This window comes from Zootermopsis nevadensis, unplaced genomic scaffold (assembly GCF_977971745.1).
Source record: "Zootermopsis nevadensis isolate Lab colony 2312 unplaced genomic scaffold, Znev_1.0 Znev_ptg000024l, whole genome shotgun sequence".
NCBI lineage: Eukaryota > Metazoa > Arthropoda > Insecta > Blattodea > Termopsidae > Zootermopsis > Zootermopsis nevadensis.
Window position 1 is genome coordinate 10,801,474 of NW_028259156.1, and position 24,347 is coordinate 10,825,820.

At 37.3% G+C, this 24,347-nt stretch overlaps 1 protein-coding gene across 9 annotated transcripts in view; it reads right to left on the reverse strand.

Annotated features, from left to right (window-relative positions):
• Positions 1 to 24,347, reverse strand: part of LOC110831950 (acetylcholinesterase) — a 322,930-nt gene that overhangs the window by 87,609 nt on the left and 210,974 nt on the right. For all 9 annotated transcript variants that reach the window (XM_087355399.1, XM_087355400.1, XM_087355398.1 and 6 more), the window contains one exon: positions 13,645 to 13,765. The gene's annotated coding sequence lies outside the window, so the exon portion shown is untranslated. The remainder of the gene's footprint in view (positions 1 to 13,644; positions 13,766 to 24,347) is intronic.

Below are 24,347 nucleotides of genomic sequence, written 5' to 3' on the forward strand. Positions count from 1 at the left end.
CAAAAATGGCTTCCAGTAGGTTCCCCCCCCCCCTGCCGTTCTGGATGCGGTGGTGACACACACTCTCTTTTGAGAATCGAACTCCAATAATTCTGATTGAAGCCAGTTAGTTCACCAGATGTTCATAAGATACACATTTCATGTACTACTTCAAATGATATTATGCATTTTGAGTTTGATTATTTTACGTAATATGAGACGACCTGGAAGAAAAACTGATAAACCAAAACAACTATGCCAGTTTCATTTTTTGTATCAGAAGACAGGGCAGGGATAACGGACAATGTTCACGGATGGATCATCATCGAAGCCATTCTACACTCCAATTTTACTATACACTAAAGTTCCATTGTTTGGTTGGTATTGCCAGCAGCCTGGTACTTAACAATACGAAGTGCGTACATGGTCTGACCAAGTTGCCACCCTGGCTGCCTCCCCAGTACAAAACAAAGCGGCCAGTGTGGCGAAAAGAGCGAGGGGAAATTGACCTGTCAAAAAATAAAAAAATCCCTCTTCCATCATATCTGTTTCTCTTTTATTGAAGTGTCTGATCGATACTGCTCTTTAGAAACGTTTAAAATGCCTTGCTACATAGTTCAGGAAGCCCCATTTGGATAGCTCTTCAACGAGCTGCCAGACACACTTGTTTGTCTGCTGCTGAACAGTAGGATAAGCTGTCGGACGGGATCTTTATCTATTTTGAAAACGATTAACAACAGTTCAGTGGCTTGTGTTTGATAATTGCTATTTTCCCTCTCCATCTATTCATTCTTCGCTGTCTGACGTCATTATGACACAATTCAGTTTTCAGTTTAGAATGTCGGTCTATGTAAAATACATTTCTGTACTTTCACTCGTTACGAGCTTGGATCACTCAACCTGTAAAGCGACAGTCTACTTCAGGGGTGAAAACGCGTGTTACGGAGTCAGAAAATACATGTCTTTCTGCTTCGTTAAATACTGTTCACACTGAAAATTGTTTTAAGCATTCGTATATTAAATAGATACGAATTTTATGTTACATATCGGTGCCAGGTTGCTGTGCAATAAGCTGTTTTAGAGAAAATTCTAGAGGTTCGATCTGAGCTAATTGTGAACAAACGAACTGGATGACACGAACTACTACCAAATTCGTTCGACAACTTGTAATGTACATAAACAACAAAGCACTTAATAAAAATGTGTACAATGATATGACGCAGACAATCTACAATGGTATTTACGTGTTTATGTGTGCTTTGTACAGAGAACTCGTCTAACTTGGAAATGCACAACTGTTTGTTGAACTCACCGCGTGAAAAAACAAGACTTCATATTGCAACAGCAGTGAGGTCGTCACGTGTAAAAAGCAGATATTTTATTGTCTAGAACAGGAACATATTATTATGAACAGAAGCTAATATTGCATTACAGCCCAGTGTAGCAGAATTGAAAAATACGCGAGGAAGCTCCCATACAATTGGCAGAGTCCGTTCTTAGTGTTGGACTCGCTGTACCATTGTTACTAAGGTAATGTATTCTACTGAAAGGAGGAGAGAGGATGTTTCTGTAATTTACTTCAGGGCTTTTCAATGTGTCTGTTTCGCATTGTTTGTAAGACATGCGACATTGGGCTGTAAAAGCCGGAAAAGTTCATTTGCGTAACAGGATTTAGTGCAGGCATTTTCAGCGAACTGGCGCTTGCTAGAATTCTCCATTGTTCACATCAAGAAGACAGACAACTATAATTACAAGGTTTTGTTACTGTTAACGTACACGTGAGTGAAGATGCCAAATATACTCAACGCCAATGAGAACGGAATTTTCCAACAGCTTCATTCAGCTTCAGATGAACCGATTGGTACGCAGACAATTACAGTTCAATAAAATTAAACAATCACTTGTCATGCCGTCACACGACTTCCTGTATCAATTTGTCTGTCATCTTGATCAACGACTTAAATAGCGACTTCTAAATCCAATAAACAAACTAAAAATAGGCAGAGAGAAACATCGATCCCACGAAATTTGTATATTATAGGAGCTTGCCTAATTGCGTAAAAGCATCAATCACATAATGGAAGGTCATCTCTTTCTCTCGGTCCACGAATTGATTTTTGTTTCGGGTCTCAAACTTAGGGATTCTGTAAGGCAGTGTTATCTGAACTGAATAATAAGATGCAAGATAATAATTATAAATTCAATTGTAGAAGTTATACAATTTTAAACACTCTAAAAGTAACATTTCTTAAGAATATTTTAATATTTTCCGTCAAATCACAATTTTAATAAGATAATAAAATATGAAATATTTAAAATATCATTTCACGTTCCGCATCAAATGATCGATTTACAAATTGGAACGTCTCTTACGACATGTTTCGGTTATATTTAACCGTCCTCAGGTATAAAATTAGATTGGTAAATTTAAAACTCGAATTACAATCATTTACAATGTTATGCAGTTTATTGAAATATTCTTATCAGATTACTCTTATATATTAGAACGAAGAAGCTAACTATAATTTAGATAACAGAATATATCTGTAAGGACGAATATGCAGGGAAATAAAAAGCATTAAAAAGGCAAACATAAAAAAAGAGACCAATTTTCTCGTAAAATTGCCAACATATGGACAATTTACAGTGCCAAATGAATGATAATAACGAGTACTGGTTGTGTGAGGAATTACGATGTTCACATTACGGGTATTGCTTCATTTTTATAAAGCAGTTCAATATTTAAAACATTCTGAACATCGAAATGTAGTATCTCTAACGCTGGCTGTAGTAGTCGTCACAAAATGAGATGTTTCAAGGTTAAGGAAAATCGTACATTGCATCTACAGAAGCGGAGATCAACTGAGCTGAAGGTTTTGCGGGACCTGTCACGACAACCTACTAGGTATAACACTTTCATTTATAATAGGATATATGAGATATTTTGGCCACTGCATTCTTCATTTCTTTTTTAATATAACCGTACATTTTCTGCGGAATTTGATTTTTCTAATAAAAGGCAAATCTGGAATAATTATTAACCACGTAATTAAAATACATACTGTTATGAATTGTTATGCACCCTAGCTATAAAATTTAGCTGCAGAAACTAATTTTATTTCATTTTATTTTTTTTGAAAAACTTTAATTTACAAGAAAATAAGATAAATATGATTTGATGTTCTGACGTCGGTAAGACTGAAGATGGCTGTCTTCTGGGTAGTAGCGCATTGTAGTCTGGTTTACGTAGACCAACGTTCAGAGGTCCTTGCTGCCTCCACGTAGAATCACGAAGTGCATAAGAACCAAACACATCTACTCCAGGTGCAGTCGTTTCGAATCTTGGTTGAGGTTCTTGGTTTTCTACAGAATCTTCAGGAGAATGCTTTCATGTTACCATAAAGTACAATACGACGGCCTCCTTCAAAATATTTATAATTCACGATAATCTTAAAATAAATAATTCAACACAGTATAAAGCAGGGTTTTAAATAGCGCCATTAAATACCTAAGAATAAATCATGTGAGATAAAGTCAAAACTGTGACGGTGTTATATAAAGAATTTAAATCTGAAGCACTGTCTAGAATAGGGTACACGTTGAACCCAGATTCACGCGCATGTCTTATCGGTGAAGTTTCAATAAGCCGAGGAAATTTGATGCTGAGAGGCGGAACATAAATAAGACCTTCAGAGAGCACTTAAAACTAACTGCAGAAACAAATTAAAGTTTAATTTCATAGTCATGCGTTTATTTATCACTTCGTAAACTGAACATGCTTAAGATATTAAATCAACTTTCAATGCATTAAAATTGGAAAACAAGCTACAGATATTCATCCGAGCGATAAAAGTCAAGAGAAATATTAGTGTTTCTGAAATCAGTTTTTAATACAGTAAAACCCATCTAGTTATACACCCCTATATCCTGGACACCCCTCTATATTGGACACTTTTAATTGAAACCGGCGAATATCCTATAATTTTACATATTCACAATACCCTATATCTTGGACACTCCTTTATCCTGGAACTTGGTCACCCTTTTGTTGTAAGGTGGACAGGTGCATGCATCCACTTAGCTTCAATGCTTTTATGGGAAATGTTTACAGTTAGTATTTTGTTGTTTTGAATTTATGACTTATGAACGCCTTCTACCTGAGGAGTACCTTACGGTTGAGGGTGTGAGACATTGAGCACTTCATTGGAATGCGGTGATTAGTTATTCTTTTGTTGAACCCTTCACTGGAGTTTTAACTATATCAGTACTGTGCTTGCAACTGAGTTAAACAGTGTTAAAAGAAATTGGAATGGTATGTTTTCGCTCACAACCAACAAGGAATGGTTGAAACTTTATTCGGATTGTGACGAAAATTCGAAAAGGGATGGAAAATTCCAAGATAAAAGCAAAAAATCAGTGTCTTGTGATGGACTTTTTTACAAGAAATAAGCGACATCATATGTTAAGCTACTGCAGTAAGTACAATTAAAAAAAAATACATTCTGAACATTTGTGCAACCATGAGAGTGGGTTTCAAAAGATTATTATTATTGTCATTAAAAATTATTCTTAATTCAAGCAAGCCTACAGTAGTTAGATTATGTAAGTAAATAGATTACATTGTCGGTAAACGTAAAGTATTGGTGCCCTTCCCGTTGAGCTTATCCATGCAAGTTTAATTTAGTGAAAACAAAATTTGTAAAAATCTAATTTACCCTTTTGATTTTTCTTATAAATAATTTCCTTTTTGGGAAGGGCTCCATAATACTTTACAATTACCATATTGTCATTACACCACAATTTGAAAGGATGATTTCCCTCTGTCCCTCTATCCTGGACACCTCTGTAAGTTGGACACATTATCGTGGAACCGCAAGTGTCCAAGTTAGAGAGGTTTTACTGTACTTTATAAAAAGTAAACAGTGGTGTATGGAAATACAAATTTTCAGAAGTCTTGATAAAGAACGTACAGAAATGTAAATTTCATATTCCACGAAATAGTTGCTAAAATTTATCACACATGGACATATGATGATACAACAGTTCAACATCCCTACCTTTTATAAAACCCAAAGATTCATTGCCGTGTTCACAACTATCTGCCACTGGACCCTGTCCCGAAACATGAGTCAATCCCACGCCTTCATACACCATTTATTTAAAATCAGTTTTAATATTATCCTTCCATTTACACACGTCTTTCAAGTGGCATTTTCCTTTCAGATTTTCCGAGTATATAAAATTTTAAAAGAATATCTCATGTGTTTGTTCACACCATCTCACAAAAAACGGTCTTCCTAAACAATCTTACAGGACATCACTAGCCTACACACAAAGGATTTTACCTATCTGGATTTATTACCTGAATAAGAAAGTAGGAATTTATGAGGAACAGGAGAAGAATAAAGGTTTCGTATCACTACAATTCCATTTCACTTCCCAAAATTCTCTCTCTTATTGTCTGTTCTTTTCTCTTTTAGCCCATGAGCTCAGTTCATCAATTGATGAAGGTTCTGGATGGAAGACTTGATACCGTACAAGGATCACATTTTTGTCGATTTTCCTCCCCTTCAACTTTCTCTTTCAAGAAAAGTATTCCCCAAAAGAATACCCATGTTATACCTTCCAATAAAGCCAGGGTTTGACTGACAGCAGGAGAATGGGAACAAAATTATTATATGCCTGCTTCCCCATTATATATAAGCTGTGTTATATCCCGAAAATCCCCGCTCATTGTACTGTATTGTGAATTAAAGTAGAAGAAACGTGACCCCAGATGGAAGTCAGGGGTTTGTCGGCTCTGTCACTAGCTGGACGAGTGACTGCAGCATTTCGCAATAAACTGTTACAGACGGCCTTAATTCATGTACATTTTCCTGAAACAAGTAACCAGGTAGACATTCCTAGATTTAAAATATGAAACATATATCATATATATTCCATAATAGCTGTAATTTTTATTATTTACCAAAGTATCAATTATAAATTTTCTAAATATCAGAATTCTTGCTTCTTATTCGGAAAGTTGTCTTTTCGAAATTCGACAGTGAGACAGATTACATTGACTGATCTTTTCGTGATTTTCCCGAGTCCTTTCAGACAAATGATGGAATAATGCATTAAAACTGACCACTATTCTTTACCATAAACTTATATCTCATTAACCAATATAGTTAACACAGCGCAGTTACATACAGTAATTGCCAAACATAAATATTATTGATGTTAAGAAATACTGCACAGTGTTTTAAAAGAACCATTACATTACACTGTGATTATATAATTCAATGTCAATATGTCTACAATTAATTTTATTTAAATTCTGTCTTCCACCTTGAACACTCAATTACGGAAGTCAGAGAGTTATTAATTTCTTGCTACGTTACCCAGGAAAACACTAACTCGGGCCTCTGTATTGATATACAGATCCTTAGCAAAACTATCGATTTCAGAGTTAATTTCTTCAGTAAGAATAAACCTGTATTGGAGAAGTAGGAGACTGAGAAGGAGAATAAGAATAAAAACAAGCGAAGGGGAATGAGCAGAAGGAAGAAAATAAATGACATTTCTTCTCTTCCTAACTTCTTCCGCCTGAAGTGCCCATAGGCCTCTGTGGTCATCGGAAGATTTCCAGTGTCCTATGATGCGAAAATGGCAGCAGCTACGTCACTAAACTGCATGTAGGCCGTACAGTCGCCTGCGTGAAGCGTCCCAACTTAATCTTGCATCAGAGAAGTCCATTGTTTGTATAGACACAAGAACAAATAACAAAAGTAGACTACGACTATGACGGCGTTTCCGTACGCAGAGAAACTTTCATACGCTCTGAATAACTTATTCAAATCAGTAGAAACTTTGAAACACGCACCTAATTCTTTCGTACTTTTTTCTCCTTTATTCGTCCAAAGGTTTGCGTTCGGCGCTTTCTTCCTTTCAACTTTTGCATAATTTGCAGTTTTCCGGGGCGTCTCTTTCTCTTCTTTAAACACGGACCCTTCAACTAACCGCCATATTTTTATATAAAGTTTTCCTGTTCCTTTGACTAGCCACTTTCCCTGCATTGTGTAACAGCTGGCACAGATTGCATCCTCTCTTTCATTTTTTCACTTGCCACTTCTTCGTTCTCTTACATATTATTTTCCGTATTCCTCGCAGATGGTTCCTGCGTTTATTCAAGTACTCAAGACGCCGTTGTCTTCTTATTATTCTTGGCTTCTACTTCGATTTCTAAAACCCCGATTACAATAATTTGTGGTTTGTACTTCCTTGACATTTTGGTGGCAAAGATACACACACACACTTTGTAGATTCATTGTTTAGTAAATATTCAAAAGTTCTGAAATATTAAATACACATAAATTATCCTTTTATAGTTAAGACCTGAAAATCGTGGAAATACTAGTATCTTATACAATATTAATAATGTTAATGATAGTGGTAAAAAAAGCGTGCCAGGAGCTCCCTCCTCTGAAGCAAAGAGATTGGAGTGTGAACTAACCGCTCACCTCTGGTACCGAGTTCAAGAATACGTCACCGACTGTTGTGGTCGAGTGGTTAATAATTTCCTTCTGATTCGGGACGTCACAGATTCAGCCTGAATCCAGAGAACGGCAATCCTGACTAAGGTCCATCGTATTCTTCCTCGGTCTCTTGCTATAACTTCCAGGATAACGCCTTAATTTAGGACACGACCACTTCCTTCCTTATCCTTTCTATTTATCTTCCATACTATCATCCGAAGCTATTATAGTCTGAGTTACTGGCGGAGTGGTTAAGTGATCCAAAAGTAGGCCTAAATTAATATATAAGAATGTGTGGAATTTTATCTCCGCTTATCAGCACATTTTCATGACGCGCTAAAAAGAAGGAGTAACTTTAACAATGACACGAACTTGGAGACGATCGAAACACAGAGCGAAGAGGGGTTAGGGGTGGCGAGATGCTGCGATGATTCCATCAATTGATTACCGACATAGTGCGGCCGCCTTGAGCAATTGCGATTCCGGGCGTCTGCACTCAGGAGACACTTTCCTTCTGCTGTCAGGATCTCCAGTGTAACAATGGTTTATGTCGCTATGTATAAAGAGACTAGTGATTAATTTTTCGTGTTTAGGCCATATGTTTTCTCCCATTTCACGCCCCCAATGGCTTCTGCCCTTCAACTTCTAACACCCATCGTTAAGGAAAGACTGCAGGTCTTATTACATGATCCTTCCAGTGGTGCCAGAAATTTGTTATATTTTCAGGTGAGGAAACAAGGAGGGATCGGATGACAGTGTTGCTATAGTGAGAAATCCGCTTTTGAGTCGACTCTCTCTCTCTCTCTCCGAGACTACCTGCTACTTCCGCCAAGAGACATACACAAGTTAGCACGTATGAGGTCATGAATTAGGAAAGCGATAAGCCTCAGTATGAGATCTTCTGGCAGTCACTTTTTCTGTCACCAGAAGATCCATAAGCGGTTTAAGTTTTTTTTCAGTTCAAATTACTTGCTTCTGCATTGGTCTCTTTGTGCGAATGTTTCACTGAGACACACAATGTAACAGTGAAAATTAACTTTCTTTTAAGATTCAACGACAACTCATACAAAACTGATCCAGTAACAAGGCTAATATAATATTTGTCGAACTTTCAAAAGGTAACCAAATGCTGTACAAATAGGGATTAGGATAACGCAGGAGTGTACACTAACGGCCGAATGAAACGAAACGCGTTTACATAAAAACCAAAAACGAAAAATTATGCACATGATCATCATTCTGATAATAAATCACAATAAACGCCATGAATATTAATCAAGTTCAAACCATGTAGGTTTATCAAGTTTAATTAAGATCTATCAAAATCTCTCAAATCTCTGTACTTACAAGAAACGATTCCTTCAAATTTATTAAAATTAAACCGAAATAAAAATGGGTCGACACAATTAGTATATGTCTGTGGCACCAAGTTTCTTCGAAATCGATCTACTAGTCTGGAGGCCATTACCTGCGGAGGGACGGACGAACATGACGAAAACAAAACCTTACGCGTTTTTCCACATGCACGAAATGCTAACAACGTCATATTGTAGCTTTTGTTATTCTGTATTTTGTCGACTGTTTTTTCTAAATTTATGGACATAACTGGCGTGAATTTTTAGAAAAAGTCGTTAAAATAAACTTAGAAGCTAGCATCACAAACATAAACTCAGTAGGTGATACAACATCGCAAAATAACAGAACAGACTTTCATTACCCTCTAGGGGTATAGGCCTGTGGCGAAACTTGTAGGACAATGACGTATAATGATGACCCAAATGCTCTGAGGTTTGTGTACAGAGCGTGGTAAGACAACAAAGTTGGAGACCGCCATGTTTTGTGATGTTACAGTTATGTTTAACTCTCCTGTACCCTCCTCCTCCAGCCATCCAACTCCACTTGTTTGTTAACCGGGTGGAGTAGAGACACACTTGGAAAACACAGTAGAAAGAAAAGAACTGAGGTAGACAACACAAACACGACCCTCTCCTCTCCGGAACTCATCTATTCCATTAATTCGTTCGTAAAAGCGTAAACAGAAACAGTTTAGTAGCTGCAGAGCATTAGAAACGGAATCATAACCTAACTTTTGATTCCACTGGGAAATGGCTGATAAATTATAAACTTTTTATGTGTTCAATGAAAAAGGGACCTAATAATGAGACCAAACATGTCCGCCTGTCATTTCCGTGTTTTAAATTCCGTACCGCAAAGAAAACACAACACTTTGCAAATATAAATTTGTTCAATCAATAGAAAACGCTGCTTAAAGTAAAAATCATACACAACACAAAATATTAACTTAGTTAAAGGGAAACAGTGGAATGATTCGCCGTGATAATGCGATTACTTTTCCGGCGTGTATGTTAAGCGTGTTGCCTGAACAGCACATATAACGGATAAAGAGAACACGCAGATAAAACAATATAAAGCTGAATGGAAAAAACATTTGTATCCATTTTCGATGCGATATCGCCGAAATTACTAACCGATATAATGCAGAGACAGAGGTTGATGTCAACTTTAAAACCGAAAAATAGCTGGTTAGTTAATCCTTGAATATGTAATTAATGATGTAGTAAGTTGAAATGGTACAGGAGTATGACATTGGTTATTTAATGTGTGATCCTAATATGTTAAATTGTTTTTGTTTTTTTTACTCTGTACATCGTCTAAATTACAAAATTGTAAAATTGCAAAGTTTGGAAAGTTTTATTTTACTTTTGCAACTTTGTAGTTGAATAATTTTAGAGTTTATACGACGGACAAAGTCAAAATGAACAGTTTTACTTATAACAATAACCATCGTAATAAACCTTTAAATTTATACTAAATGATCCTGCTGCCTAGCCTACAAAAATTGTAAAAAAAAAAACAAACAATTTTTGAAAGGCTGACAGCAGTTGCGCGTTTAAGGAAAATGTATGTAAATCTATTATCACAGAAAATATAAAGATGCTGTATCAATTGTATTACCATTCCTCGAGAAATATTTTCTGTGATATTTACACTACCTTGCAAAAAATATTTCCCTCTCTGCGTGGGTTTAATGTTAATGTTTAATGAATTAGGAGACCATCTTGATACAGCTGTGTCAAAACATGACTACTTGACCTAATTATGTCGGAAAGCTTCAACATGACTTACTACAATGTCACTTTACTTGAAAGCGGGTGATTAACTAGCTATAGTGCGTTGTCACTTTATAGCCCGACTGATGGGCGACGGCTATTAAAGCATAGTAATACATTGACATTTACATGAAAGTGGACTTTAATGGTAACAAATTCTGAATCAGAATGCAATATTGTAATGTTCATTAGTCACTAGACTTCTTTGAAAGAAGGTGAAGATAGTATGTCACGAGACACTGTGATGAGGATATTAACTAGAAATTAAGACATTTGTGAACTCTCAGTTTCGCCTAACAGTGATGGGTTAGTACCTTAAAATTAAGATTTCTGTCTTCTGGGTTGTTGCGCCGTGTAGTATGATATATGTTTACCAACGTTTCAGAGGTCATACTGCCTCCGTCATCAGGGCGATATACTACACAGCGCAACAACCCAGAAGACAGAAATTTTCATACTCACCGCTGTGAAAACCTCAAATTATAACTTAAAATTAGTTTATGAACATTTCTTTTCAATTTTTATAAATTCGACATCCACACTCATCACCCGTTTAAGTTGTTAATTGCACGAACGTGATAAACCGTCATTAAATAAACAAATCTGATTTTCATTTAGCTTGTTGTTTTCTTTGTAACCAAGATTTTCAACACGACAGATTTAGAACCTTCTTACGCTCAAGCGACGGATGTATTTTGTAGGGATTTGTAACGGCTATGGAGACGTGTTTCGTGCTATAGAAATAGGAGGAAAGGGATTTAATGCCAGATACAAACAAACACCTGACGTTAGAGGAAGAAAAAACTTATGAAACAATGCGTAACCGCGCAAAGTGTTTTTTCAACCTCACCTGCTAACAAAAATATGTCACCAACTTTCCTTTTTTAAACATCGCTAAAATAATAGTTACAATTAAAATATATGAAGCCCAAATAGTCATTACCGTGTTCATAAGAAGCCGCTACTGGACTTTATCGTGAGCCAGTTTAATCCTGTCCACAACGCGATACACAATACCTGTAAGATCCATTCTATAATTGCTCCCTTTCTAACTTCATTTTTCCCAAGCGTCTCTTCTTCAGAATTTTCGACTAATATTCATTTTTCGTCATATTTATACCATCTCTATGGCAACAATCTGGTTAACAGCATCCGAAGATTCAAGAAGCTGGTACAAGCAGAAATATGAATTACACTGATGAGGCAAATGAGTTTGTAGGCTACTGTGCTATTCAGCAAGTAATCTGGGTATGTTTTAAAGATAGAATAAGCGTCCGTAATGTAAAATTTACCCCCACAAAATACACAGAACCATAATACCATGATAATCAACCCTTTCTTATCATCGCTCTACCTTTCCTAATTTCTAACCAGAGATAAACCTCAGCTTTTTAGCACTGCATTCCGAAAGCTGAGGTCATGGCCACAGAACCTCATGTTTCCTCGATGCAACACTGAATCATCTTGGGGCTAACATTAATTCCTTACTACAGTTGTATCAGAGCGTTATCTTTGAAGCTAAATTACACAGCCTTGCTACGAATTATTAAGCAATACAAATTATTTATTTATACAGGCACCAGGAGATACGAGACCGTATTCAATGCTTCACCTGCAATCGTTAAATAGTCCCGTTAATACAGAGTATCAGAGGTTAAAATTGGCGGTTAATAAATACTTTGGTCCATCGCAAATTTATAAAATAGTATAGTATAACATTGATACAGATTGTCATCTACAGAGTGATTCAAAAGTAACTGTGCAACACACACGTTCTAGGTGGAGTATATGATTGGTGGTGATATGACGGAATGTGAAATATCTGGCGTTGGAAGGGGGGGGGGGGGCGGCGAGAATAAAAATACATACAACAATTCTGCCGGATTATTTTAAACATAATAACAGCTAAGCACATTTACGGGCTAGACAAGCCAGCAGCTAGCTTCTAATGAATGCAACATAAATAAGGGGAGTTACTTTCTTTACTGTAGACACGGACTCCTATTCCTAGACAATCGCCTTTAAGTATTGCCCTGAGACCAATATAACCCCAACAGTTCCTCCGTTGATTTGGGGCTACTGTGCTATCGAACGTAAGGCTGAACACGTGTCTAAGGTACATGGGGGTTCCTACACTCCCAACTGTACCCCTAGTGTCATTCCACGTGCGTGATCTACACTCCAATCTTATCCTGCGTGGAAACGGTCTCAAATGAAATTGGAATTAGAGATATAATTCTCAATCCCAGCCTTTATCTTCAGAGTCAAATAAGACTGAGTTACGCTGGGACTTATAACTCTCACTACCGTCTAACATATGGCAATGTTTATTATAATTACCGTTCGTCCTCGTCTGTGTCACTGTGCCTTTAAGTTTATCGCACTTTTCTTTCAAGTAATGTAGGTAAATGAAGGGACATACAATATGAATAATAATTCAAAGGATTTAACTAACTGTATGAAGCAGAGCCTTGAGACGCCGTTGGTAACTCGGCTTGTCAAGAAATTCCCCAGTTTTAATGAAAATGTAGAGTTCAATAGTCTGTTACGAAAAGCCAAAAATTCTTCTCCTCGTCCTGTTTTCAAACCATCCTCAATCTACGTTTTTCCGTAAAGTGATAAACCGAGTTTCACACCCACACAAAACAAAAATTTGGTTAGAAATCCCGAAAGAAAAAGGCCAGTTGGATGACTATAAAATTGATTCGAAGTTAATATCAAAGTCGATTTTAGAGTAATGGGATGGGAGAAAGAGAACGTTTGTGTTGCTCTAGTAGGGATAAGTATCGGGTTCTTGTAAACACGGTATTGTATCTTCTGGTTCCATAAACTTAGAACGTCACTTGATTAGCTACGCAACTATTAGCGTCTCAATGAGGACTCTATGGATATAGTTGGGTTAAGTGTAGGTTAGTGTAACGTTACTCGTACATGAGATTATAATTTGGTGGCGTGTTTGGCACGCTCCAGCTTTGTAATATAACGCTTTGAGAGTAACATTTTAAAGCACTCACGTGTGTCAACAATGTGTAGTAGAGGGTAGCATGATAGGGGCAACAGGTTCCTTAGGCCTCAAATACAGTGGCAAGTGCTGAGTGGTGAAACCATCACTTGCTCGACTTGCTTCAACCGGGTCTGTAACAGAAAACACGTATTAAAATTACACTTGACAATGTAGTACCAAAGTATTGAACCATGTAGGCTTAAAATTTATTTTCCTATAATAAATAGAAGTCAGAGGGAAACAATTTTTCACTTTTCTCCGGTAACATGGACAATTTTTAGTGTTCTTTACTAATTTTGGGGCGCTGATTTCAAATATGACCTTGAAAAACACTTACAACGTAAAATTCTTTTGATACGATAACTTTTACTTTTTTCTCGTTTCCGTATACAGTACAAAGTTTAGTCTACTACTAATGTCATTTTTATGGGTTTATTTACAAAGATGCTGGTAGTTTTCTTCCTTCCGCTTTCCAAGGAAACCTTTCACCACAGATACAAAAGATTTCCACGCTGCGAGTTCTTTAGCAGAAAGTCTGGCTTCAAAATTTCCATCGTCCAACAGTTTTCTGATCTGAGGCCCGACAAAAATTCCTTCTTTCAACTTGGCATCACTAAAACTGCAATCAATTTTTGTGTACGTATGTGCAAGCGTCCAGTAAAAGAATTCCGCCTAAATCCGCGAGTGGTGTTAAAGACAAGACATGTACTGACTAACAGCTTTTATGTGCAAAATGACCAGTAACATATGCAGTTATTTTACAACCCTTAAACGAGTTCTGACATTTATTCCGCATGGTCTGTCTATCGCTTAATGGGCTTTCTGTGATATCGCGGTGGTAACGGCATCACTGTGCGGGATGAAGTCCCTCGGGTCTACGGTGCTCAGATAACGCAGACACTGTTTATTTTTTATTTACTTTTATATATCCCGTCCTTTCCATTTTCCACTGATATTGTTACCAAAACTGCTGGTTTTGCAACCGTTCTGTATTACATATGTAACAAAAGTTACACATCTGTTTTCTGATAATTATATAATTTACTGAAGTCTAATTACAAAGGGACTATTTAAATTGGCTGGACTTAGAGGAAATCTATGTAAGACTGGTGTTCTCACTGCGGTGAAGAAGTCAATTTTGGTCTCCTGGACAGTAAAACTGTGAGGACTTGTAGGTAGATATCAACGTTTCGGAACAACATACTGTCTCCGTTTTCAGGGCTAAACAGCCTCTCTTCAGCCCTGATGATGAAGGTAGTGAGTTATGAAACGTTTATATTTACATAAAAGTCCATGCGACGATACTACCTAGAACACCAACATCGACGTAAAGTCCATCTGTTTGTTGAAATATAATTATCTGTGAAGTAAAAACATTTTTTTCTTATAACTATGTAGCATCTGTTTCACTAAACATCTTTCAGGATGTAATACTAAAAACACATATTAAAGTGGTGACCAATTACGTTTCTGAGGATACTACATTTACGTTCCTTGCCACTCCCACAATCCTGGGCAACGTCCATTTGGTCCGCTATTTGAGACACATCACACCAGACAGTTAAATTGCAAGCTGGGACCTCCGCGGGTCGCAGGTTAAAGACGGTACTTTGTGTGGTGGTCACGAATTCCTATCCAAAATACAGAGCAATTGAGTGTAAATGCTCCAGTCTCTTACGTGCAACTGCATTTCAACGGTTATATCTTTTATTTCCCTTCTACCGCAATTCAAGATGTCTGAACCGTTGTTGTTGCTACTTATTTGTGTGTTCCTGTACCTTTATATTTTTTTGTATTAAGGCCTTTCAGTATGATAGCGCATTAAAAAGCATATCTAGCCGATGCCAATAGCCTTGAATCACATGGGATACTTTTCCAAATATAGAAACTAGATTTTTATAAAAATTTAGAATAGTAAATAGAACCTCGGGTCCCCAGATAGTCCAGAGTGTCAGCATGAAAGCCAACTTGAAAGCAATCGTCATCAGCAGCAAAAGAACGGATTAAACTTCTTCCTGTTCTGCATTATTTCAGATTCTGTGGCTGTAAATTGTCACGTTACTTATTAATTTCTCATATAAAATTACTTTTTGAGGAAGAAAATCATCTACATCGATGTAACACTATACAGATATTTTACTCTTACTATATGTACCGTAGGGTAAATGCTTCAAAATAAAATGTACATGTTTTAGTGTATTTAATGTCATATATCCCTTATATTGTACCGTATTTGTTACTTTAATTAATAACAACCACATATTATCACTGAAGCTCAAATCAGTGATTACCAACAAAACCATTAAGTCTGATTAGAGTGTTGTGTCAAGAATACATTATAATGGACTTGAGCATACAAGATGAAAATTAGGGGCAAATCTGACTGTAGACTTCACATAAAAAGTTTTAGATTCGGACTGAAACACACGAAGTGTTTAACATAAACGAATTCGTAGGAAGTCGTGTGGGTGTGCATGTGTGTTATCTCCTAAACTACTGATTTCGATTAAATTTGTGAGCCTACATTAGAAGCTGCGGAGAAAATTTATTTTTTTCTCAAATTGGTCAAATCCTTTACTCTATATGAATCTTGAACCAGAAGTTACACACTGTATCAAAAAGGTATAATAGTTCAAACAAGATACACACGAGCTAAAGTAAAATATAGGACTTAGCAATAAATAACATTTAAATTTCACACATTTTATATACAGTACATAACTGACTGAAGACAAAACTAACATGCCCGACTTCCACGCAGTAAAAATCTGTTTTGCGATTAATTTGTAACAATACATTTGTATCTTCAGTTAATGAACTTATGGAAAACGAGGAATATGCAGTAACAAACGAAGGCATTAGAAAAAAATATGTATACTGAATCAGTGTCCATATGGTATAATACATAAATATATAGACATAGACAGCTCTATACGAATAAGTCATGCAATGTTCGTAATCAACTATGAACGTAATTCACACAAACACTGCACGCTAAATTTTGTTCGGTATCTAACAATCTGACATGATGTAATTTTATTACAACGGTGTATACTAGTAGGCTATTTACTTAACTGCAATAAGCGCGACATGTAACACGCGTCCATAGGGGAATCCCTTCTCTCTCTGGCGGTTCAGTGGAGGCAATGTTGTTTATGGGTTCTATTTCCTTACTATAAACTGAGCGCAAAATCTGGTAGTGTTCGTTATTCACTGCTCTGTATTCAACATAAAATATTATTGGAGTGATCAAATCAAGGATTATGCCATGGGCAGGACACGTAGTATGCATAGGAAAGACGATGGAGTAGGCTGGCCTGAGCGTGAAACTGACTTCTTGCCTTGTTTAGTGTTAATTTTTTATTGAAGTAACTTTATCTTCCTTATAAAGCAATATTTATAAATTTTAATTATAGTGGTTATAATCAAACTTTTGTATGATAATAACAACAGCACAGGTGTTTTATCGTTTACCGTTGCATTACGACCTATTTTCCAGTTTATATCTACAGTACATATCAAATAAACTATGCGATGATATTCTTATAAATATCCTCCATAAAATTACAACGGCGATACAAAGATAAAGCTGTATATAATTTGAGCTTTTCACAGCGGTGAGTATGAAGATTTCTGTCTTCAAAGATGAAGCTGCACGGATTCTAAACATCACTAAAATAAAGTTTATTGCATGCTCCATGTTGCAGATTATTTGGTACGGCCACCTGAAATGTTTCTTATATCTTTAAGCTTATCTTTTGGACTTAGATGAGATTATACTGGACAAAGTACAAGTAATTTACCTTATATTTATCACATTATGCATTAATGCAAGTATATAAGACATTACGAAGTTCTCTGTATCTACAGAACTTCATAAAACACGTTCAGTCTCGCATATCCAATTTATGATGCAGTAATTTTACTGCAGGTGATTTGTAGTACGTACGCTACAAAATAATTAATCTCTCAGACGTTACTCTACCCACTAATGGCCCAGACACGAAGGCCTCATGAGCACCAACCAATCCCTCGTCCGTTTAATGATGGAGACCTAATTTCATTAATGTGAGGTATGATTCCACCTTAAAGGTAATGATTCAGAGCTCTTAGAATGCCTCATATTGATCGTCGCGAAATATTCCTTCAGACAACTCTTAACATTGTATCCAGATACCGTGGAGGGGCACAGATTTGTCGAAACACTTGTAGTAATGGTTACACAGCAATCATGTTTACATGTGTCTTATCTGTGACCTATATAATACACACAATGCTTTAGGAATAAGCAATGCTCGTCTAACTTCCAAATGGTGTTCTACTGATTTACTGCTGTAAATATTGAGCTATTTGAACAAGTTTCAGTTATATAGGCTACGTTAACCCTATTTTACGTCTAATGAGATAAGATATGATAATGAATGTTGGAAAACTGATGTGGTCTATTTGAAGGTAATTTGTCCGAGGAGACTGAGGAAATACACGAAAGCTTTAATCGGTATAGGCAAACGACTGACAAAGATTCAAAGTAGATAAATCTTACATATACGTCTAAGGTGCTGCCTCTCGGTAGACCTAACTGTTCCATCCTTCAGTTCGTTGCAGTTATGATATTCAGTTACTAGTTTCAGATGTCGTATATGCGTGGTTATGACTGTGCAGTGCGTAATGCAACAGTCGCAGATGGATATTAATAAATGCAGGAAGAAGCAATTTCTAGCTTTTACCTCTCATGTCTACGCTAGAAGCTGAGATTGAAATTTGATGGGTCGATAGAATACGACATATTTTATCGCATTCAGTCCTTCTGTCGAGACAGAACGGGGAATTACTTAATTTGGGGAATACAACGTCGCCCCTCCTCCACGACACCGCGCGAACACGATTGAAACGAATATACACGTACCATAGTTTTCAGAAATTCAAGATGCACAGGGTAAAATGTCTTCGTATAGGAGCGTCCTTCTTGAGAAGCTGACACAATCTCACCTAGTCAAGATATTCCTCGTCATTTATGGTAACTAAGGGTGTTATTATCGTGTTTCAGAAGATCCTGAATTTAACTGTGTATGTCTGAACTTAATTGCCATCCTCTTGTTACCATTCTACAACTGCGCGAATAGTAAAGGCGGCAAAGTCTAACCCGGAACTTGTTGCCAAAATTTATGATCAGATTTCTTTTGAGACCTTCATTTTATTATCTTGCTTTGTGAATTTTTCGTTCTACTAATTTATAAACACTCACGCGTGGTGACTGTACTTTCACATAACAATCCGAGGCCTTGTCTTTTGTTATATCTTTGACTGTATTTGCTTTCTTTGCTTATGATTTATACCGACTGCATCGAAACTGTTGGCCCGCCATCTGGGGAGAACGACCCAATACCGTGGTTTGAAGCAATAGCACGCGACAGCTTGGGACAGAAACATCGGAATGATGTGTGCGTTTTATGCCCACGAGGGGGGGGGGGGGTTAATAGGGCTGTTGCTGTTGCTGTCTCTCTGTCTGGACACTACGATGTGGCCAATAATGTGGACCATTTCTAAGCCATTATTACGCCAATACATAGCGACGAGATGACTATGGAAAGCGGCGAACATACTCCAAATTCAACTTATGTCTACGTTGTACAAGGGCGATGCGATGTCAAATATCGAAGTTGAAATTTCAGGTTCTCATGACCTCGTATATGAAGATGACTGTCTTTTGGGATGCTGTGTCGAGTAGTCTGACAGAAGATTGCCGACGTTTCAAGGGTGCTTGTGGAGTAACAAAAACCTCTGAAACAAAGCGGTAAACTTATAATAGATTATATGGCACAAGATTATATAAAATATAACTGCCGATGATTTACTTCTGGGTTACAACGCCACGTGGACTTGTAGGTAAGTACAAAATTTTAGGAGAAAGATGCTGTTTGGTTAAATTATGTCCCTCCGAAACGTTAGTATCTATCTGCATGTCCACACAGCGTTACATCCAGAACAACAACATCGACATTCTCACCACCATGACAACCTCAGATCTCACACTGTAGTCAAATCCTTGCAGTTAGCGTTGGTTAACAGATACATTTAGAACGTGTTGAAGATTATACAGGCCCTAATGGCGGGCTTTCGTGAACACGGTAATGAAACTTACGTTTCTATAAAAGTTGGGAAATTTCTTGACGAGCTGAGTTACTGTAAGCTTAAGAATTACACTACACATAGAAATTACCCAGTGCTGTTTATGCCACGTTTAACTGCATCAAGTTAGATCAGGTCATTGTGGGACGGATCTGGACAGCTCATTCCATCGCACGACCTATTAAAACAGATTCCCTGTTGACTCAATAGGGATTATTGCAGTGATTGGTGAGCATTACTTTGGCTTAGTGAGTTGGTGAGCCATAATAATAATAATAATAAATTCGAAAGAAGCTGTTGTAAAATATATAGTCATCCCTCACAATAAAACTATATAATACATGTAACACATATTATAAACAAAATGTATTTCGGAGATACCTGCTGCACTACGTACCTCAGGGGCAAGGTTTGTATCGGCTGCATAGAAGTAAATACCATATGAAGTGGTGAATAATAATAATAATAATTTGCCCTATGTCATTGTAACATTAAACGAGTTTGTTAGTATGACGACTCAGAAGAAGCTGAAAGAATATAGAAATATGCACTCTACAAATCAGATAAATAATGCCAGAAAAGCAATAAAACATCTATAAGCATCGATTATTTTATGTAATAATGCTGATGATGGTCTCTCAGCAACCAGACTGGAGAAGGGGAAATAAAGATAGACGAGAGGTTATACATTAAAAATGATTTCCCATCGGTCGTTCGGTAACGTCACTGTTCCTTCGTTACGCAGCGGACTACTGGACCGTGTCCTAACCCCTGATCTGTTCCTGTATGGTGCTATATAGGCTATAAGCGATTTAAACACTGCGTTTTGTAGTGTGGATACCCACGAAACAGTTGGAATGGAATTCCATCCCAAATAGCTGTAACACGATGAATGTTCGTAACATTCCTTCCACATCAACTCCCTCTATCTCAAAGCTGCCAAGATACTTCTACCTCTGTCAGTTCCTGCTTTCTGCAAGACTGGTATAGGAAAACAGCGTTACCCGAAGTCTATCTGATGTAAAATTTTATAGGTTTCAACTGGCCATCTTGAGAATCTAATCTAATCTAATAACAGGCTAAGAAAATTACAGCCTGAACCAATTCAGACATTAGTCTGATTTTAAATTCTGCACAGTCTGAAGCTGAATGTAATTTGGGACGCCGATAGTTCAGATCCTGTAAATTTGAATTTAATATTGAAAAAAAAACTCCCCAATATCAATTTTCACGAAAACCCCTTCACCGGTTCAAGACTTGTTACGTACAGGCACAAAGACTAGCAAACAGACATGGTATTTTGCTACTGTTCTATTGCGCCTAAAAGTGGATCTCAAAAAGTAGCATGTGAAGTGAATTCAATTGACTCAGAGTTCGGCGTAACAGCGAGGACTTTTGAACACGCAAACCAACATTCGGGTTCAACAAAAGGGAGGACACTTCTGTACCGGCTGAGCGACTATCAGATTCGTACGAAATACGCCGTTTCATGGAATTTGTTTGTAAGCGTGTTATGATTTTGGTACCAGTATCAGATCACAGGCTGTAGGATCATTGTATTTATTTGACAAGCTGGTATTAATATCTGGCGAAATGTTGGAATAATACGTAACAGATATTCCTACCTGTATCATATGCATGTCAAATTAGCCACACTCTGGGGCTTTGTGGATCGGATTAGAATGCGGGTGGAAAGTAGGAGAAATATAGCTGTGTACAATGGAAACTCAATATTTTGCCGCCGCGGGAGATTTTGCAAGAAAAGGATATAGAATTTGTGGCTGAGAAGCAAGACACCAATATAAAATATAAATGCTAACAGGAAAAGAAAATAATATCGGAAAGAAATATACAAGCCTGAGTAAAGAAATTGCCAGAGGTGAAGTACGGGAAAAGTATCCACAATAGCTGAAAGAATGGGATCACAAAATTTATAAATTAAGATTCGATGATCATTATGTGATATGCTATAAGGAATTAATACAGAATCTTTGTGTGGAAGGCTATTGGGAAAGGCCCGAGTAGACGACAGGAAAACAAGGGGGATAACATTAAGATAGGTTTTTAGACTGATAGAATGCGAAGATGGGAGAAGAATTAAACTGACCTACAGGACGTAATCTCGTCCAGAACTGAGTTTTGATAAAGAAAACATAAGAGCTTTAAAGACGCAAGCTTACTAAAGCGTTTTCACGAGACCTCAACCTACTCCCGAAACAAAATGTACAAAGTTATTAGGTCGAAACAGATCTATCCGCAGACAACTATCACACTCGATGTCCTCCTCAATTCGAGCTTCCTAACCACACACACACCCGTATTATTGTCGAAATTCTAACTTGAAGCCAAAGGAAAACAAGATTAAAGCGACATTAAAGTATATTGCTGAGATCAGAACCTGTACTTATCAGAAGCAGAGGTAATTGAACACACAACACTTATTTTTGTGTCAGCTGATGCCTCTGAAATTCGCAGATCCGCTACAATAAGAAACACTGTCTCACAACCACTGAAAACAGCCTTTAAAATTATAGATACTTCTGCTCCTTGTGTCTCGTTACGGTATCCGTAAAAGCTAATCCTTCTTTTTTAAATAAGCGTGTCCTTGTACGAGCGAGTTTTTCAGAATCTCGAAGTTTCTGCCGATAATGTTTAGCACACCGAGTGTCTTGTACCGCTGTGACGTCATCATGCAGACATGGACCACCTGGCGCCAGTCTTTAATAGGAAGGCAGAGAGTAAACTGATGCATTCTATCGGAATGGAACACGGTCCCCATTCTGCAATTGAATTCACATACATAACCTGCATGTGGGTATTTCTGAAGCCGAGTACTCATGGGAGTAGGGATACCTAGCGGGAAATGGCCCTTTAGCACAACAGCGAATAAAATACGAGTACATGTTTATCTCTGCGATATCACCGTCGGTATGACGGAAATGTACCCGGTTTAAAAATAACGACAGAATTTTAGCGGTTTAATTTAATCTCTTCATGCGGACGTTGGGATCATATCTTCATGCAGACGACAGACCAATTCAAATTCTTATCAATAATCAGAATTTTCCCCATAATGTTATCGACGCAAATAAACAACTGTAAAAAAAAGTAAATGGTAATAATGTGTCTATATAGTTACAGGCTCCTCTATTTAGTATTTTGTTGTCGACATTGATTTAACCATTTTTGAAACTTCCAAATAAATTGTACGAGAACCCGGATCAAATTTGAGGCTAACTCAACTAGGGGGCCAAACAGGCTTTTCATTCTCTTTCCCCATTTTATTTGAAGACGGAAGCAGAATACAAATTCCGAAACGTTGAAGTTTAAACATAACTGTGATTGGTGCCCTACTAATTTATTTAGATCAATTTTAATATTATCCTCGTATCTAGAATTAGGTTTCCCCAGTGGTTTGTCTTCGACGGAAATATATACGCCTTTCTAATTCTTTTACCATTCGTACTGCATGCGCGCCAATCTCATTTTCCTCGATTTGATCAGCCTGACAGCATTTGGCGGAGAGAGTAGTATTCAATTATGGAGCTCCACACTGTGCAGTTTTCTTCATTTCCCTTCTCAGTTGTTACAATCCTCCCTTGCTTTCAGTCTGTTCTCAAACACATGCTACTGTATACAAATTCAGTTTCCTCTTTCTATATTCATTTACAGTACGTACCGGTGTCAACAGACAGCGAGGATTAATTTAATTTTTTTCTACTCCATAAAGTTAAATTCGATAATATGAGTGGAAAATATCTGTGTACTCAGTAACCTCTGACCTATTACTGAATTCTGAGAAACGGTGTCTGAAATTCAACTGTTTGCCAGACCTGGAATAACAAGAGTGCTGCAGCCCTGAAACTATGTGTGTTCTGTGCACAATTCGGTAATCTAACGCGAACCTACTGCTGAATACTGAATCCACTGAGGCCAGAATCTGAAAAACTATTTTGCTATGCATGGTATCTGAATCACTAAATGCTTGAGTGATCTGTACACATGTAATGCATTGTAATGTAATGTAATGTATGCCTAATGTATAACGAATGAACTATGAATGATTGACTCATACACGCACGTGAAGGAATTCAATTCTACGCTACGTAGTGCCACGGCACAGAGGAACCTTTTGTCATAAACATAAATAAATTTTCACACTACGTTAATTAAAATCTATGAGTCCATGAAATAACTTATAACTGGTAAATTAAGCATCCAGATGTACCCTAACTCGTAACTGTTTTATGTCGATATATCCGAGATATGAGTGAGATATTCACGGTGAAGACGTCGAATGTGGTCTTCTGGGTTGTGAAGCCGTGCAGTCTTGTACGTGGTCAACAATATTTCGGACGAACGCATCGTCTGCTTATGAGCACTCAGAATATAGGGCGCCACAACACGGAACACCACATACATTTATAACGAGCAGTTTGGTGTGGCAGTACATGTACTCAGAATAAACCCGGTTCGAATCTTGGCTGTTACGAGCATCATGATTGAAGTTTCTTCTTGTCCTTATTCTGCGCGTTTTAATGTCGCATGGTACCTAGAAACAGGCCACGGTCGTCTACTTCGAAA